The 17690-nt window shown below is 34.8% G+C and overlaps 1 long non-coding RNA gene across 4 annotated transcripts in view; it reads right to left on the reverse strand.

The window, feature by feature from the left end:
• LOC109024131 (uncharacterized) overlaps positions 1-17690 on the reverse strand; it is a 77722-nt gene that overhangs the window by 14034 nt on the left and 45998 nt on the right. For 3 of the 4 annotated variants that reach the window (XR_008674068.2, XR_008674067.2, XR_008674069.2), the window contains one exon: positions 4299-4340. The exons of the other annotated variant lie outside the window; for it this stretch is intronic. This is a non-coding gene — a long non-coding RNA (uncharacterized lncRNA). The remainder of the gene's footprint in view (positions 1-4298; positions 4341-17690) is intronic. 4 annotated transcript variants of the gene reach the window in all.

Genomic DNA, 17690 nt, shown 5'->3' on the forward strand with positions numbered 1-17690 from the left:
TCTTCTTCTACCATTTGCTTTCATTTCATTGCCCCTGTCACAAAAGAGTCCATGTTGTTAAAGAAGTCAACAGCAGTCTTAAATAATTGGAATCCTTTCACCGGACTGCCTAATGTCAACCTGTTTTCTGGCACTGCTTCTTCTATGTCTTCCTCATAATCTGGCACGGTTTGGAAACACCTACTGCAAGCCTTCTTCTATTAACTCCTTTGATGTGGCATCTATTAGTTCTTGAATTTCTCCAAGATCTGTATCCTGAAACCCTTCATGCTTCCCCCACCATTTTGGCCATATCCACAGTCTCTTTCAAGATGTCCTTGATTGGCTCTGTCACATATCTGGTGAAGTCATGCATAACATCTGGACACAGTTTTCTCCAGTAGAAATGTATTGCTTTGGGCTGGATGGTTTTCACGGCTTTCTATAACAACGATGGTATCTTCATGGAATGGTATAATCTTTCCAGACTTTCATGATGTTCTCTCTATCAAGGTTCCTCTCTTCCATAGTATGACAATCCTTTCTACAGAGTGTCATGTTTAATGAGCTTTAAAGGTCCTTATGTCCCCCTGATCTAGAGGCTGAAGTAGAGACATTGTGTTTGGGAGCAAGTAGGATGTCTTCAGTGTTGAACTCATTGGGGTTCTGGGTGGCTAGGGGCATGGTCCAATTTCAAAATAATTTTAAAAGACAGTTCCTAACTGCCAAGGTACTTCCTGACTTTAGAGACGAAGCATCTTTGGAACTAACCCCCTCCACTGCCCCCCCCCCAAAAAAAGAGTTCTCATTGTCTAGGCCGTCATGTTACAGGACAACCAAAAGACTGGTAGCTGGTGTTTACCCTTTCCTTTCAAGGCTCAGGGGTTAGTAGCTTTATAGATAAGAGTAGTCCTGATCATAAATCCAGTGCATTTTCATAAAACAGTAAAGTTAGCCTGTCCCTTCCTGCCTTAAATCCTGGTGCTGGGGCTGGCTTCTCTTCCTTATGAATAGATGCTTTTTAAGGCTTTTTTAAAAATCAGAATAAGGAGCTTTTGTCTGCGTTAAAAACCTGTTCAGGCAGATATACTTTCTTCTCAATGATTTTGTTAATAGTTCCTGTTGGAACTGCTGCCTCTTGGTCAGCAGAAGGTGCTTCTCCTGTTATCTTTATATTTTTTAAGCTATATCTCTTTCTAAAATTATAACATCATCCTTTGCTGGCAATAAATTCTCCAGCTTTTGATTATTCGCATTCCTTTTGCTTTAAGTTGTCACATAATGATTTCCCATTTTCTCGAATCATGTTAGAGTCTATAGGTATGCCTTTCTTATAGCAATCCTGCACCCACATAAAAGCTGCATTTTCAATACAATAATAAAAAGCATTTCACAAAAAATTACCAGGTTTTTGTGCCTACTGGTATAGCTGAAAAGACAGCTTCACAAGTTTCCTTTTCTTTTTTTGCTATGGTCCTTTGCCTGGAATCATTTATCTTGAAATGGCAGATGACTGAGCACACTGGCACATGCCTGAAGTCCCAGACGCTTGGGAGGCTGTGGCAGGAGGACTGCTTGAGCCCAAGAGCTCAAGTCCAGCCTGGGCAACAAAGCAAGATCCCGTTTCTTAAAAAATAAAAAAAGAAAGAAAGAAAGGAAGGAAGGAAGAAAACGGCGGGCAACAGCAGCATTAGACCTCAATCTATGGCACCTATCAAGCAATTAAACTTTTTCTTGTAATGTCGTGACTTTTTTCTACTTCTTGGGAGCACTTCCAGCATCACTAGTGGCACTTAGAATGGGCCCCAGAGTGTTATTCAAGGTTTAAGGTATTGCACTAAACACTATGGGAAATAGATGAGAACCACAAGAAATCACTTTTTACTGAGACACAAACTGCTCATGGGGAGATGATTAGCCTCTCACAGCACTATAAGTAGATACCCTTAACACTAGCTCACCACAATAGCAACAAGAGGAGGCTGCTAAATTATTACAACAGTCTAACACACGCTACAATTACATTTTATGCAGGTATAATTTAATATTGCATCCTTACATTTGTTTACATTTCTCTCAACTATGAACGGTGTCTGTGTTTATGTACGTAAGTTCTGATAAATTTTAACTTTTTCTAATAGATGTGTGTATATTTTATGGTAGTAAGTGATAAAGTAGACTAGTATTTACATATATTTTATGCATGCATAATATACTGAACTTTTAAAAAATGATATTTCTAGCTTATACAGTTTGTGAATTTTTTCAAATTGTTGCAAATTCCCAAAAAATTTTCCACTATACTTATTGAAAAAAAATCCACATATAAATCACAGTTCAAAACCATTGTTCAAGGGTAAACTGTGCTTACATTAGAAAAGAGAAAAGTTTTCCAATCAATAATCTAAATTCTTACTTTGTGAAACTAGTAGAAGAACAAGATAAACCTAAGGCAAGCATACAAAAGGAAACAATCAAATGAAAAGCAGAAATCAATGAAAGGAAAATAAGAAAATAAAGGAAATAATTAGAACGAATAGCTGGTTCTTTTTTAAAAAATTAATAAATTGATAAATGTCTAGGCAAGCTAACCAAGAAAAAAAAAGAGATGACACAAATTACCAACATCAGAAATGAAATAAGACTCATCACTACTGTTCCTACAAAGATTAAAAGAATAATTTAAAAATTCTGTGAACTATTCCACACTCACAAATTTTTTAACTTAGATGAGATGGATTGATTCTTGAAAGATACAAATTACTAAAACTAACACAAGAAGAAACAGATAATCTGAGTAGGTCTACATTTATTAAAAAATTGAATTAATCATTAACAAACTTCCAAAAAAAAGAAAGCATCAGGCCTGGATGGATTCACTGATAAATTCTACCAAATATTTATGGTAAAGACTATGCCAGTTCTCTACAATCTCTTCCAGAAAATAGAAGCAAGATGCTTAGTAACAGGCCAGCATAACCTTAGCCAAAATCCAACACATAATCACAAGAAAACTCTCAGCTAGCTGGGAACTGCCTTAATATGATAGAGAACATCTACCAAAAATAAATAGCACCATACATAACAGGGAAAAAACAGACACTTTCCCTATAAAGTTGTCAACAAAGCAAATATATCCTGTCTTGCCACTCTTATTCAGCAGCATACTTGAAGTCTTATCCAGTGCAATAAGAAAAGAAACAGAAATAAACTTTATAAGACTGGAAAGGAACAAGTAAAATTGTCTTTGTTCAAAGATGACATTATTATCAATGTAAAACATCCCAAAGAATTGATCAAAAACTAAAACAAAACAAAGCAAAACAAATCTCCTGGATTTAATAAGTGAGTATAAAAGGTTACAGGATACAAGATTAATATACAAAAGTCAATTGCTTTCCTATATACCACAATGAACAATTGAAATGTGAAATTCAAAAATACTATCAGTCAGGTATGGCAGCTTAAGCCTGTAATCCCATCACTTTGGGAGGCCAAGGCAAAAGAATTGCTGGAGTCCAGGAATCCAAGATCAGCCTAGGAAACATAGTGAATACACCATCTTTACAAAAAATAAAAATAGGTATAGTGTCACATGCTAGCAGTCTCAGTTGCCCAGGAGGCTGAGATGGGGGAATCACTTCAGCCCGGGAGGTAAAGGCTACAGTGACCCGTGATTGCATCACTGTACTCCAGTCTGGGGAACAGAGTGAGACTCTGTCTCAAATAAATAAATAAATAAATATGGTTTATAATGGCACCCAAACAATGAAATACTTAGGAATGAAATTAATAAGATACATATAGTATCTGTGCAGAAAAAAATAAAACTGTGATTTTAAAAAATCAAAGATCTAAATAAATGGAAGGATATTCCATGTTCATGGACTGGAAGACTCAATATTGTTAAAATGTCAGTTCTTCCCAACTTGATCTATAGATTCAATGCAATCCCAATCAAAATTGCAGGAAGCTGTTTCATAGATAGTCACAAACTGATTCTAAAGTTCATGTGGAAAGGCAAAATACATACAATGGCTCATGCAATACTGAATAAAAACAAAGTTGGAAGACTCACACAACCAAATTTTAATACTTATTATAAAGGTATGGAAATCAAGACAGTATGGTATTAATGAAAAAGCAGACACATAGATCAAGTGTAATAGACTAAAAAGCCCAGAAATAGAGCCACACAAATATAGTCAACAGATCTTTGGCAAAAGAGCAAAAGCAATTCAAGGGAAAAGAAGTATTTTCAACAAATGGTTCTGAATCAATTGGATGTGCATATTTAAAAAGAGAATATAAACACATACCTTACACTTTTCATCAAAATTAATTCAAAGTTGATCATCAACCTAAATGCAAAATATAAAAGTATAATAAACATCCAGAAGAAAACATGAGAAAAAATCTAAGTGACTTTGGGTCTGGCAATGAGTGTTTAGATACACCAAAAGTATAATCCAAACTTAATGTTATATAAAAATTAATAAGTTAAATTTTATTAAAACAAAAATTTATAAGATACCTATAGTTTCTGTGTATAGTCTGGGATAAAATATTTGCAAAACACATCTAATGACTTTGGGTTTGGCAATGGGAGTCGACAAATGTATTTCCTATTTTCTCAACTATAGGAAAATAACTCAACTTTTTTTAAAACTAGTTTAAAAATACAAGGAGAAGATCTGAACAAAAAACTCACAAAAGAAAAAATACAGATAGCAAATAGGTAAATGAGAAGGTACACAACATAATTTATCATTGAGGAATTGTAAATTAAAACAATAATAAGATATCACTATGTACCTATTAGAATGACTAAAATCTAAAAGCGTGATAACATCAAATACTGATGAAGATACAGAGCAACAGAAACTCTCATTCATTGCAACAGGGAATGCAAAATGGGACAGCCATTTGAGAAGACAGCTTGGCCATTTCTTACAAAGCAAAACATAACCTTAACCATACAAACCAGTAATCGCACTCCTATGCATCTATCCAACTGACTGGAAAATGTATATATGCAAAAAACTGCATGTGAATGTTTATAATAGCTTTACTCATAATTACCAAAAACTGGGAAGCAACTAAGATAGTCTTCAATACGTAAATGGGTAAACAGATTGTGGTGCATTCATACAATGGAATATCAATATAAGTAATGCTTAAATAAGTAAGTATATGGGAATAAGAGACAAATCTGTAAGAAGAATTCCAAATAATGTATGTAGATACTCTGCCCTCAAAGACACGGAGAGCACAATTCCTCATTCCTTAGAGATGGATTGTGCTTAGTGACTTCTTTCCAGCAAAGTATTCTATGATAAAATGGTGGTGGGTGGGGAGAATCAATAACTTTATAGTGGGGAAACCTGACACCCAACTTCAACAAGGTTATGAAAGTCAGCATCAATAGCAATAGAACATGTTGATAGTATGTACTGTTGACATGATGTGATGAAAATGGCCCTCTACCTCTGTGGTCTTCTTCCCCAAAACCCATTTTAATTGTGATAAAAGCTACCCAGGCAAATCATGATAAAAACACAGAACAATTTCCAATAGAGGAGCATTTGACAAAATTCTTGACGAGGACTTCTGCAAGCTGTCAAGGTCATCAAAACAAGAAAAGCCTGAGAAACTTTTATATCCAAAGAAATCCTAAGGAGACAGGATGACTAAATGTAACATGGTATTTTGGATGAAACAGAAGAAATTTTATAAAAACTAAGAATATATGAATATAGCATGGGCTTTAATTAATAATACTGTATCAATATTCATTTACTAATTATAACAAATGTACCATACTAATGCAAGATGTTAATGACAGAGGAAACTAGGTATTAGGTATGTGGAAACTGTCTGTAGTATCTTCTCAATTTTTCTCTAAATCCAAATTTGTTGTAAAAAATAAATTTCTTTTTAAAAAATAATAGTCATTTCACATTACTCCACTATGTCCAACTCTCCAGCAGCTTTCCTTTGGATTTAGAATCAAATTCCAACTAGCTTGCACCCATTATCTGAGTGCCTTTGTGAAACCTTGTTTACTACTTTTCAGTCAAACTGCTGTTCTTTCTGTTCTACCAACACTCCACTCTCATTAGCCTTTCAGGGACTTTGCGTACCCACATTTCCCCATATCGTCTTGTTTCTTTTGTCCACTATTATAATCCTCAGATTTCAAATAGTACCTGAAACATAGTACATGACAACTGGTTGGATGGATTGATGGGGAGATGGATTCATGAACATGACTGTTCCAATAACAAACCAATGATAATTGAGTCTTATGACCTGGAAGAAGCTTATCTCACTGCAATTGTCTACTGATACATTTTGAAGACTCACAAAATACTCAACTGAATCAGTCAGTATTTCATTTTATTAATGAAATATTCATATAATTTAAAAAAATTGTTTTAGAAGCAAAAATGTCCACATGCCCTACAAATGCTACTAACCTGTGTGTACATCCCTCTTATCCTTAGACCTTATACTACCTTCCAGTGACTTCTTAAGTTAATGGTCTAATCACTTCAAACTAACACTGAACAATTAAGGTAAACTTACATTAACTGAATGATGTCCATTGGACCTCAATAGAATTTCCAATGTCATTTTAGACACTTTTCAGACAACGTCACTTGGAATTAAAAGGAAGAAGTTTTAGAACTATGTAGAAAATAAAATTTATAATGATCCACAGGGCATAGCTTGACCTCTAGCAGCTTGCAGTCAGGAACAGAGACATGGACAAGAATGAACATCCAGATAATTGAACAAAATCCAAACCACTTCACAGATAACAGTCAAGGTTAAACATGTCTTATGTGTACAAGCCAACATAAGACCCAGTACTTACTACCTGCAGTAATTTAACACTTCTTAAAATTTCATAATCTCTCTTGCAGCAAATATCAATTTTCTTTTTCTTTTTTTTTTTTTTTTTTTTTTTTTTGAGACAGGGTCTTGCTCTGTTTCTCAGGCTGGAGCACAGTGGCACATCTCTGCTCACTGCAAACTTCACCTCCTGGTTTCAAGTGACTCTCCTGCCTCAGCCTCCCAACTAGCTGGGAATACAGGTGCCTGCCATCAATCCAGCTAATTTTTGTATTTTTAATAGAGACAGGGTTGTGCCGTGCTGGCCAGGCTGGTCTTGAACTCCTGACCTCAAGTGATCTGCCCGCATCGGCCTCCTAAAGTGCAAACATCAATTTTCAAAATTATCTTCCAAAGTGCTTTGGGGTTTTGTGTTATAGCTTACATAAAGGTGCATCTGAGGAACATAAGTAAGCAAGTCAACTTAATTGGATTTTAGGAGGTCTCAACCACTGGATTTTGGAGGTCTAACCAGCAAGAAAGATTTTATTTTGAATAATCACAGGAGAGATAATTTTCTGTACAAAGAAAAAGGTATGGAAAAAATAACGAAAATGTGAACCACTGTTACTCTGCCCACATTAAATGAAAACTCAGTTGGTTTCTTGACATACAAGCAAGCAAACTCTAAAGAAAACTTTGCACATTAGCAGGATAGTCTAGATTCTTGAAGGCTTAACTTCTTTGCACTTCAAACCCCAGTCTTGCATGCCAAACATTTGATATTACATCAACATCACCTTGAAAGAATTCTAACTCTGGAGACAATCAGTTAATTAAAAAACACACAGGGGCATTTTTTTTTCTTTTTCTTTTTTTTTTTTTTTTGAGACGGAGTCTTGCTCTGTCACCCAGGCTGGAGTGCAATGGCGTGATCTCAGCTCATTGCAAGCTCCGCCTCTTGGGTTCATGCCATTCTCCTGCCTCAGCCTCCCAAGTAGCTGGGACTACAGGTGCCTGCCACCACACCTGGCTAATTTTTCCTTTTTTTTTTTTTTTGTGTGTTTTTAGTAGAGACGGGTTTCACCATGTTAGCCAGGATGGTCTCAATCTCCTGACCTCGTGAACAGCCCACCTCGGCCTCCCAAAGTGCTGGGATTACAGGCCTGAGCCACCGTGCCCAGCCAGGGGAATATTTTTTATGTATAATTATTTTACATGCTGATCTCAGGACCTTGATTGTCTCTTCTACATGGGAACTACCATGGATATCTAATTTTTTGGTATAAAGGAATACAGGAATATACATTCTTGTCAAGCTCATATGGAACATTCACCAAAATAGACTACATTCTTGGCCATAAAATACACCTGAACAAATCTAAAAGAATAAAAATAATATATTGTCTGCTCTGAGATCACAATGGAATTAATCTAGAAATTAATCACAGACAGATAGCTGGAAAATTCCAAAATATTTGGAGATTAAAGGACACACTTCTAAATAACACATTGGCCAAAAAAGAAATCTCAAGAAAAATTTAAAATATTTTGAATTAACTAAATAAAATAATGAACTAAATAAAAGTAAAACCACTACATATTGAAATATGTGGAATGTGGAAAAAGTGGTGCTTAGAGGGAAATTTATAGCATTGCATGAATATATTTAAAAAAAAGAAGAAAGATCTAAAATTAATTATCTAGGTTCCCACCATAGGAAACAAGAAAAAAAAAGAGAAAATTAAATTCAAGGTAAGCAGAAGAAAATAAATATTTTTTAAAAAACAGAAAGCAATGAAATTGATAAAAGGAAATAGAAAAAATTAATAAAACCAAAAGGTGGTTCTTTTAAAAAAAATCAATAAAATCAATAGACTGCCATCCAGCGTAACTATGAAAAAAAGATAGAAAAAACAAATTATGAACATCAGAAATGAAAGAGGGGACATCACTACAGATCCAATGGACATCAAAATGATAATAAAGGAATGGTATGAACAACTTTATACCCATAAATTTGATAACCTAGATTAAGTGGACCAAGTCCTTGACAGACACAGTTCGCTGTGTCTGTCACACAAACTCACATGAAAGGTAGGCAATCTGAATAGGCCTATGCCTATTGCCAAAATTGAATCAATAAATAACTTTGCAAAGCAGAAAGCATTTGGTCTACTGGTAAATTCTACCAAATACATAAGGAAGTAATTACATGGATTTATTTTTTTTTTTACAATCTCTTTCAGAAGACACTGAGAGAGGGAATACAGAAGGTCTCTGACTTATGTAGTTTTACTTAAGATTTGTTGACTTTATGATGGGTTTATCAGGGCATTAAATTCATTTTTGACATACCTTGGGTATCAGAACATAACCCCATTGTACATCAAAGAGCATCTGTACTTCTTAACTCATTCTATGAGGCCAACATTGTTCTAATACAAAAATCTCAGAGACGTTACAAGAAAACTGCAAACCAATACCTCTCATGAGCATAGATGTAAAACTCCTCAACAAAATACTAGCAAATTGAATTTAACAATACGTAAAAAGAATTATACACCATGACCAGGTGGAATGTATCCCAATTATATGAAGCTTGTTCAATATTTGAGAATCAATTAATGTAATCCAGCTTATCAACAAGCTAAAAGAATAAAAATATTGCATAATTAAATCAATAGATACAGAAAAGGCATTTGAAAAAATCCAATACCCATTCATGATAAAAAGCACTCAACAAACTAGGATAGAGGGGAACTTCCTCAATATGATAAAGCATATTTACAAAACACTTACAGCTAATATTATAGTTAATGGGAGAAAAAGCCCTCTTAGTAAAATGAGAAACATGGCAAGGATGTCCTCTGTTACCACTGCCTTTCAAGGTGGTGGTAGTGGAAATGCTAACTAATGCAATAAGAAAATAAAATTTCTAAAACGATATGCAGATTGGGAAGAAATGAAACTCTGTTTACAAGTGGTGATTGTCTGGGTATAAAGTCCAAAATAACTGACAAAAAAATAAGTAATTTTAGCAAAGTTGCAAGATACAATATTGACATACAAAAGTCAATCACTTTTCTACATACCAGCGATGAACAAGTGGAATTGAAATTAAAAACATAATGCCTTTTACATTACCACCCACTAGATGAAACACTCAGGTATAAATGTAACAAAATACATAAGAAATATGTATAAGGAAAACCACAAAACTCTGTTGGAAAAGTCAAAGAATAATTAAATAGAGATATTTCATGTTTATGGATAGGAAGACTCAATATTGTCAAGATGTCAGTTCTCAACTTGACCCATGGATTTAATGCAATCCCATCGAAATCCCAGCAAATTATTTTGCAGATATCAATAAATAATTCTGAGGTATATGAGCTGAGCATGGTGGCAAATACCTGTAGTCCCAGCTACTCTGGAGGCTGAAGTGAAAGTATTGCTTAAGCCCAGGAATTCAACTCCAGCCTGGGCAGCATAGTGAGACCTCATCCTTAAAAAAATAAAATAAAATAATAAAGTTTATACGGAGAGGTCGAAGACCCAAAATAATCAGCACAGTACGAAGAACAAAGTTGGAAGACCAACTCTAACCAACTTCAAGTTTTACTGTAAAACCACGGTAAACAAGATAATGTGGCATTGGTGAAAGAACAGACAAATAGCTCATTAGAACAAAATAGAAAGCCCGGAAATAGGCCCACATAAGTATAGCCAGCAGATTTTTAGCAAAGGAAAAAAGGCAATAAAATGGAACAAAGATAGTATTTTGAACAAATGGTGCTGAAACAACTGGACATCCACATGCAAACCAAAAAAAAAAAAAAAGAGTCTAGACACAGAGCTTACACCCTTCAAAACAATTAACTCAAAGTACATCACAGCCCCAAATGTAAAATACAAAACTATGAAACTCCTAGAAAACAGTATAAGAGAAAATCCTGCTAATCTAGGGTTTAGCAATGACTTTATAGACCAAACACCAAAGACACAATCCATGGAATAATGAAGCAATAAGCTGAACTTCATTAAAATTAAAAATTTTAGCCCTGTGAAATATGCTATCAAGAAAGTAAAAAGAGAAGCCACAGACTGGGAGAAATATTTGCAAAAGACACATCTGATAAAGAACTATTATTCAAAATATGCAAAGAACTCTTAAAACTCAATAATAAGAAAATGGCTCATTTAATAAATTGTGCCAAAGACCTTAACAGACACCTCAACAAAGAAGATATGCAGATGGAAAATAAGCATATGAAAAGGTGCTCCATGACATATGACATAAGGTAAATGCAAATTAGTACAGCTGTGATATACACTACACACCTGTTAGAATGGCCAAAATCCAGAACACTGAAACATTAAATATAAGGATGTGGAGCTAAAGGAACTCATTCATTGCAGGTAGGAATACAAAATGGTACAATCACTTTGGAAGGTAATTTGGTGGTTTCTTACAACACTAAACACACTCCTGCCATACTATCCAGCAATCATACTCCTTGATATTTACCCAAAGGAGATGAAAACAGATACACAGAAAAATTTGCACACAGATATGCATATCAACTTTATTCATTCATATGTGCCAAAACTTAGAAAAAATCAAGATGTTCTTCAACAGATGAATGGAAAAATAAACTGTGGTACATTTAGACAATGAAATATTATTTAGTGCTGAAAATCAATGAGCTATCAAGTCATAAAATGAGCTATCAAACCATAAAAAGACAGAGAGGAGTCTTAAATGCATATTACTAAATGAGAAAAGCCAATGTGAAAAGGCCTCATACTGTATGATTCCAACTATATGATATTCTGGAAAAGGCAAAAGAAGGTAGACAGTAAAAAGATTAGTGGCTGCCAAGGGTTAGTTGGAAGGCATGAACAGGCTGAGTGCAGAAGGTTTTTAGGACATGAAGCTGCTCTGTACAATACCATGATGATAAAGACGTATCATCATAACCGGTCTGAATCTGTATAATGTACAAGAAGAGTGAGCCCTAATGTAAACTATGAACTTTGGGTGATAAGTATGTGTAAATGTAGGTTCATCAGTTATAACAAAAATGCCACCTTGGCAGGGGATGTTAACAATGGGGGAGGCTGTGCACATGTGGGGACCGGTGTGTATGGGAAATCTCTGTGTTTGCTGCTCCATTTTGCTGTGAACCTGAAACTGCTCTAAAAATAAATAAAAATAAAATGAGATTAGTTAGATAGAAATAGATATAGATAAATAATTACAGACAGTTACAGACACAGATAGATACAAGTACAGATAGATACAGATACTGGTATAGATAAAGATACAGATAAAAATACAGATACAGATAGATGATACAGATACAGATACAGATAGATACAGATATAGATACAGATACAAGTATAGATACAGATATAGATCCAGATACAAGTATAGATACAGATACAGATAGATGATACAGATACAGATAGCTACAGATACAGATTGATGATACAGATACAGATACAAATACAGATAGATACAGATACAGATATAGATAGATACAAATATAGATACAGATACTGATAGATGATACAGATAGATACAGATACAGATATATATACAGATACAGATATAGATACAGATACAGATAGAAACAGATACAGATATAAGTACAGATACAGATACAGATGTAGATACAGATAGATACAGATACAGATATAGATGCAGATACAGATACAGATAATGCAAAGTGAGTTTAGAACCAACGTCTGCACCATAAGCATATTATTATGTGACTGTGTCCACATTAAAGGAAAAATGTGCCCTACAGAAAACTTATTGATGCCAATGTGGCTATGATGAGTTATCAACAAATAGAATCTATGCTGAACTATCATATTTTACCCTCAGAGGCCAGTGATCAGTGCCAAGTTAACCTGTTAAATCCCAAAGTAGAATTATGTGACTAGATGGAAAATTCCAATTGAACATCTGTGTTACAGAAAGAATGGGGCCTTCCACAGCCTGGCTGAAGATGCAGAATAATACTTGTTAGTAGTCGTATCTCAAAATGAGAAAAGTGGCTATTCCCTTTGGATGGAGCTGTGAATCCTGAACTTTTCTTCATCAGCAACTTCTTAAACATCTTTTTCAGTGAATTTCCTGCTTTGGAATACTGCATCTATGACACCAAGTAAAGTAACAAATAATTCATTTTCTCACTCTTTTTTCGTTTTATGGGTACATAATATTTTAAATATTTATGAGGTAAGTGTTTGTTACACATGTATAATGTGTGATGATCAGGTCATGGTATTTGGGGTATCCATGGTAAGTACTCAAGTACTTATCATGTCTATTGTTGATATCGTTTTAAGTCCACTCTTATAGTAACTTTGAAATATACAAACTACTGTTGCTAAATATAATCACCCTGGTCTGCTATCAAACATTAGAACTTATTTATTTCATCTGACTATATATTTGTACCCAAACTCTCCTCATTCCCTCACTCCCACTCACTCACCTCCTCTTCCCAGTCTCTGGTAGCTGTGAGTCTATTTTCTATGTCCATGAGAACATTTTTGACTCCCACATATGAGTGAGAATATGCAGTATTTGTCTTCTGTGCCCGGTTTATTTCACTTAACATAATGGCCTCCTCCAGTTCCACCCATGTTGCTGCAAATAACATAATTTCATTTTTTATGGCCGAATAGTACTCCATTGTGTGTACATACCACATCCTCTTTATTCATTCATCTGCTGTGGACACTTAGGTTGATTCCATATCTTGGCTATTGTGAATAGTGCTGCAATAAACACGCAAGAGCAGGTCTCACTTTGATATATAGATTTATTTTCCTTTGGATAAATCCCCAGTGGTCGATTGCTGGATCTTATGGTAGTTCTATTTTTAGTTTTTTGAGAAATCTCCATACTATTTTCCATAGTGGTTGTACTAATTTACATTTCCACCAACAGTGGATGACTTCCCTTTTCTCCACTTCCTTGCTAGCATCTATTACTTTTTGTCTTTTTAGTAATAGCCATCTTGACTGGCGTGAGATGCTATATCACTGTGGTTTTAATTTGCCTTTCCCTGAATGATTAGTAGTAATATCGAGCATTTTTTCATAGACCTGTTGGCCATTCATACATCTTCTCTTGAGACATGTTTGTTCCCTTCTTTTGTCCATTTTTAATGGGATTATTTGTTTTTTCACTATGGTGTTGATTAGTTCCTTGTATATTCTGGGTATTAGTCCCCTGGAGGATGTGTAGTTTGCAAACATTTTCTCCCATTCAAGAGGTTGTTTCTTCACTTTTTTGATTGTTTCTTCACTTTTTTGATTGTTTCTTCTGCTGTGAAGCTTTTTAGTTTTATATAGTCCTTTATGTCTACTTGTTTTAACTCTTCTTTAATCTAAGACATGTGGTTGTCAATCAGAGCTGCAGATTATCCTAAAGTGACCACCACTAGCTGAGTTGATAGACTTCAGAACAAAAACTAGGCCCTTGATGGCCTCTTCAGCCTTCAGATACCTCTTAAGAAAATTCGTTGTTCTCCTTTAAAGATTTTGAAGGACTGAAAATAGTTGGAGGCCAGGCATGGTGGCCCACGACTATAATCTCAAAACTTTGGGAGGCCGAGGCAGGCGAATCACCTGAGGTCAGGAGTTCAAGACCAGCCTGGCCAATATGGTGAAACCCTGTCTCCACTAAAAGTACAAAAATTAGCCAGGCATGCTGGTGGACATCTGTAGTCCCAGCTACTTGGGAGGCTGAGGCAGGAGGATCACTTGAACCCGGGAGGCAGAGGTTGCAGTGAGCCAAGATCACACCACTGCACTCCAGCCTGGGGGATAGGGCAAGACTCCGTCCCCCCCAAAAAAAAAAAGTTGGAAAAATTCCCATCCGTATTTTTAAAGTTCTCTATGAGTTTGAAGATGTCCAGGTTAAGAAATATTGAAATACTTGTGTCAAGAAAGTAGAAAGAGAACCTGTTATTTCAGAAGGATTCAGATGTTCCAAGGAAAATTGATGCATAGTGACACAGTCTGTCCAAGATATGGGTTGACTGTTACCTGGATTCTGGGATATAATACTGTACAGTTATTAGTTAACCAAAAAAAGGCATTTATGGTTGTTAGTAGCAAAGAAATATATGACGTTGTCTCCAAATGTTACTAAAGTATCATTCAATCCCAGAAGAAAATGGAACAATATTTATAAAATTCTGAAAGAAAAAGTAAAACAAAAAAATTGCCTTTTAGCCCATCACAAATAGGTTGTTTTATTAAGAACAGATTAGTATAATTCAGCAAGGTTGGCTAAGGGTTTTAGGACATAATAACAATGTCTTGTGTGCTTAGAAACCACTAAGAGATATTTTAATTGTTCTTACCACAAAAAAATGATAAATATGTGGGCAATGCATATGTTAATTAATTTGATTTAGACATTTAATAATTTATACATGTTTCAAAACATTATGTTGTACACATTAAATACATGCAATTTTGTCAATTAAAAATAAATAAGTGAGTTTTAGGACGTAGTCTGGTTACAATAATAGAAGACAGTCATAGCTGCTAAAATAGCAGCTCATCTTTCCTGCAGTTTTTGATTGCCTAATATTCAATCTCAAGTACATGGTAAACATGGATCCTTCTTATGGAGATGAATGGAATTTTTTATTTTAGTGAACTTTCCTTGCATAAGTTTACCTCCTAAGAGTTTACAACATGATATCCAATCCATTGTTTCAACTGATGAGGAATTATAGTCCAAAGTGTACTATGGAGTTCTGAGATTTTGACTTACATGGAGTAGCTTATAGAGCACCCAATCTCCCATTGAACTAGAAAATCTAGATAAAATACACAAAGGGATGTCTTCTAGAAGAATCAGAACGTTACCAAAGCAATCAGGATTAAGAGGCCATGACCCCGGAAGGGAGGGAAGGGATGTGAAAGTTAGCCCAACATTACATCTACTAATTATCCCCTTGGAGGATTTACCAATCCTCCTTGGCTGCAAAGAGCAAGAGGCCTGAGATGGCATATTTAATTTTTCCTTAATTTCACAGGGCTAAGAACATAAAAATTGGAATTCAGGACTGTCACTCTAGCTAAACATAAACAGCCAAGTTTCCAGAGAGTAGGAGTCACAGACATACATCTGGCACTCTGCACCTGTTTTCTCCTTGAGACATTTACTCCAAAGCTTTGTGGGGCTAGAGTCCCTGAAGCCAAGCAAAGAGAGGAAGAAAAGCTGAAGGGAGGTTTTGGCTATCTTACCATGCTAGGAATACAAAAATTAAAGTTCAGTGCTCACCAATGAAGCAATACACTGGTAAATATTCAGGCTTTCAGTTGAGATGCCTGAAGGACAAACCAGAGATAGAATCAGCCTTACAAACAGTGAAACTCAGACAGGAGTCAGCTCAGTTCTGGACTGAATCAAATTGGTATGTTTACACTCTCACTGTCATGCAGAAGAAGATAATCACTGAAAGCTTCTACAATTTTTCAGAGAGTATGTCTGGTATAAAATTTAAAAATTATCAAGCACAGAAGGAAACAAAACTAAGGGGGGGTGGATAGAAATCATACAAATAGGAACATATCCATAGATTTAAGGTTATCAGACATTGACTAAAATAACTATGGTTAGCATGTTCAGGAAAATAGGCAAGATGAAGTTCTCCCAAGAATACTTTTTAAGAATAAAATATAATTCTAGATCTGAAAAATATTAATGGCTGAAATTGTATACTCAATAGAAGTGTTTAGTAGCAAATTAAACACAGCTTTAAAAAATAAGTAAATTGGAAATTAAAACAGGAGCCAATTCACTTAAAATATAACAGAGAGGAAAATATATGAAAAATACGGAAGAAAATGTAAGGGGAACATGTGGTACAGTAAAAATGTTCAATATACTACTGATTAAAGATAATGAAGAGAGGAAAGAGGGAAAGGGGCATTAGCAATATTTGAAGAGATAATGGCCAGTAATAATTCAAGAAAAGAATTTGCCAACATAACATCATAAATGGGAAAAAGATTTCCAACTGAAAATCAAGAAACTCTGCAAATGTTAGGCATAATAAATATGAAGAAACTACAACTCAGAATATGAGCGCCTAACTGCTACAACAAAGAGAAAAGTCCCTTAAAAACATCCAGAAAAGAAGTATTACCTTAAAAGTAGCAATGGATGGACTGACAGCTGACTTCTGCAAAGAAATGATGGAAGCCAGGAAAAAATAGAAAGCTATGAACAACAATTGAGTCAAAGAAGAAATTAAAACATAAATTTTAAAATATCTTGAGACAAACGAAAATGGAAACACAACGTACCAAAACTTATGAGATGTAGCAAAAGCAGCTCTAAAAAGAAAGTTTATAGTAAGAAATGCCTATAACAAAAAGAAGACTGAATATAAATAACTTAATATTACACCTCAAGGAACTGGAAGAAAAAGAAGCTCAGAGGAAGGAAATACTAAAGATCAGAGCAAAAATAAATAAAAGAGACTATTCAAAAATAATTCAAAAGATCAACAGAACTGAGTTGTTCTTTTTTGAAAAAAAAAATTGATAAACCTTCAGCTAGACTAAGGGAAAAACGAGGACTCAAAGTCAGAACTGAAAGAGGAGACATTAAAACCAATACCACAGAGATACAAAGAATTATAAGATTACTATGGACAATTGTACATCAACAAATGAGATAATCTAGAGTCGAGAAAATTCTTAGAAACATGCAATCTACCAAGACTAAATCATTAAGAAACAGAAAATCTGAACAGACCAAAATTGAAACAGTAATAAAAAGTCTCCCAACAAAGAAAATCCCAGGACCAGATAGATTCACTGCT

This window comes from Gorilla gorilla, chromosome 20 (genome assembly GCF_029281585.2).
Source record: "Gorilla gorilla gorilla isolate KB3781 chromosome 20, NHGRI_mGorGor1-v2.1_pri, whole genome shotgun sequence".
Classification (NCBI taxonomy): domain Eukaryota; kingdom Metazoa; phylum Chordata; class Mammalia; order Primates; family Hominidae; genus Gorilla; species Gorilla gorilla.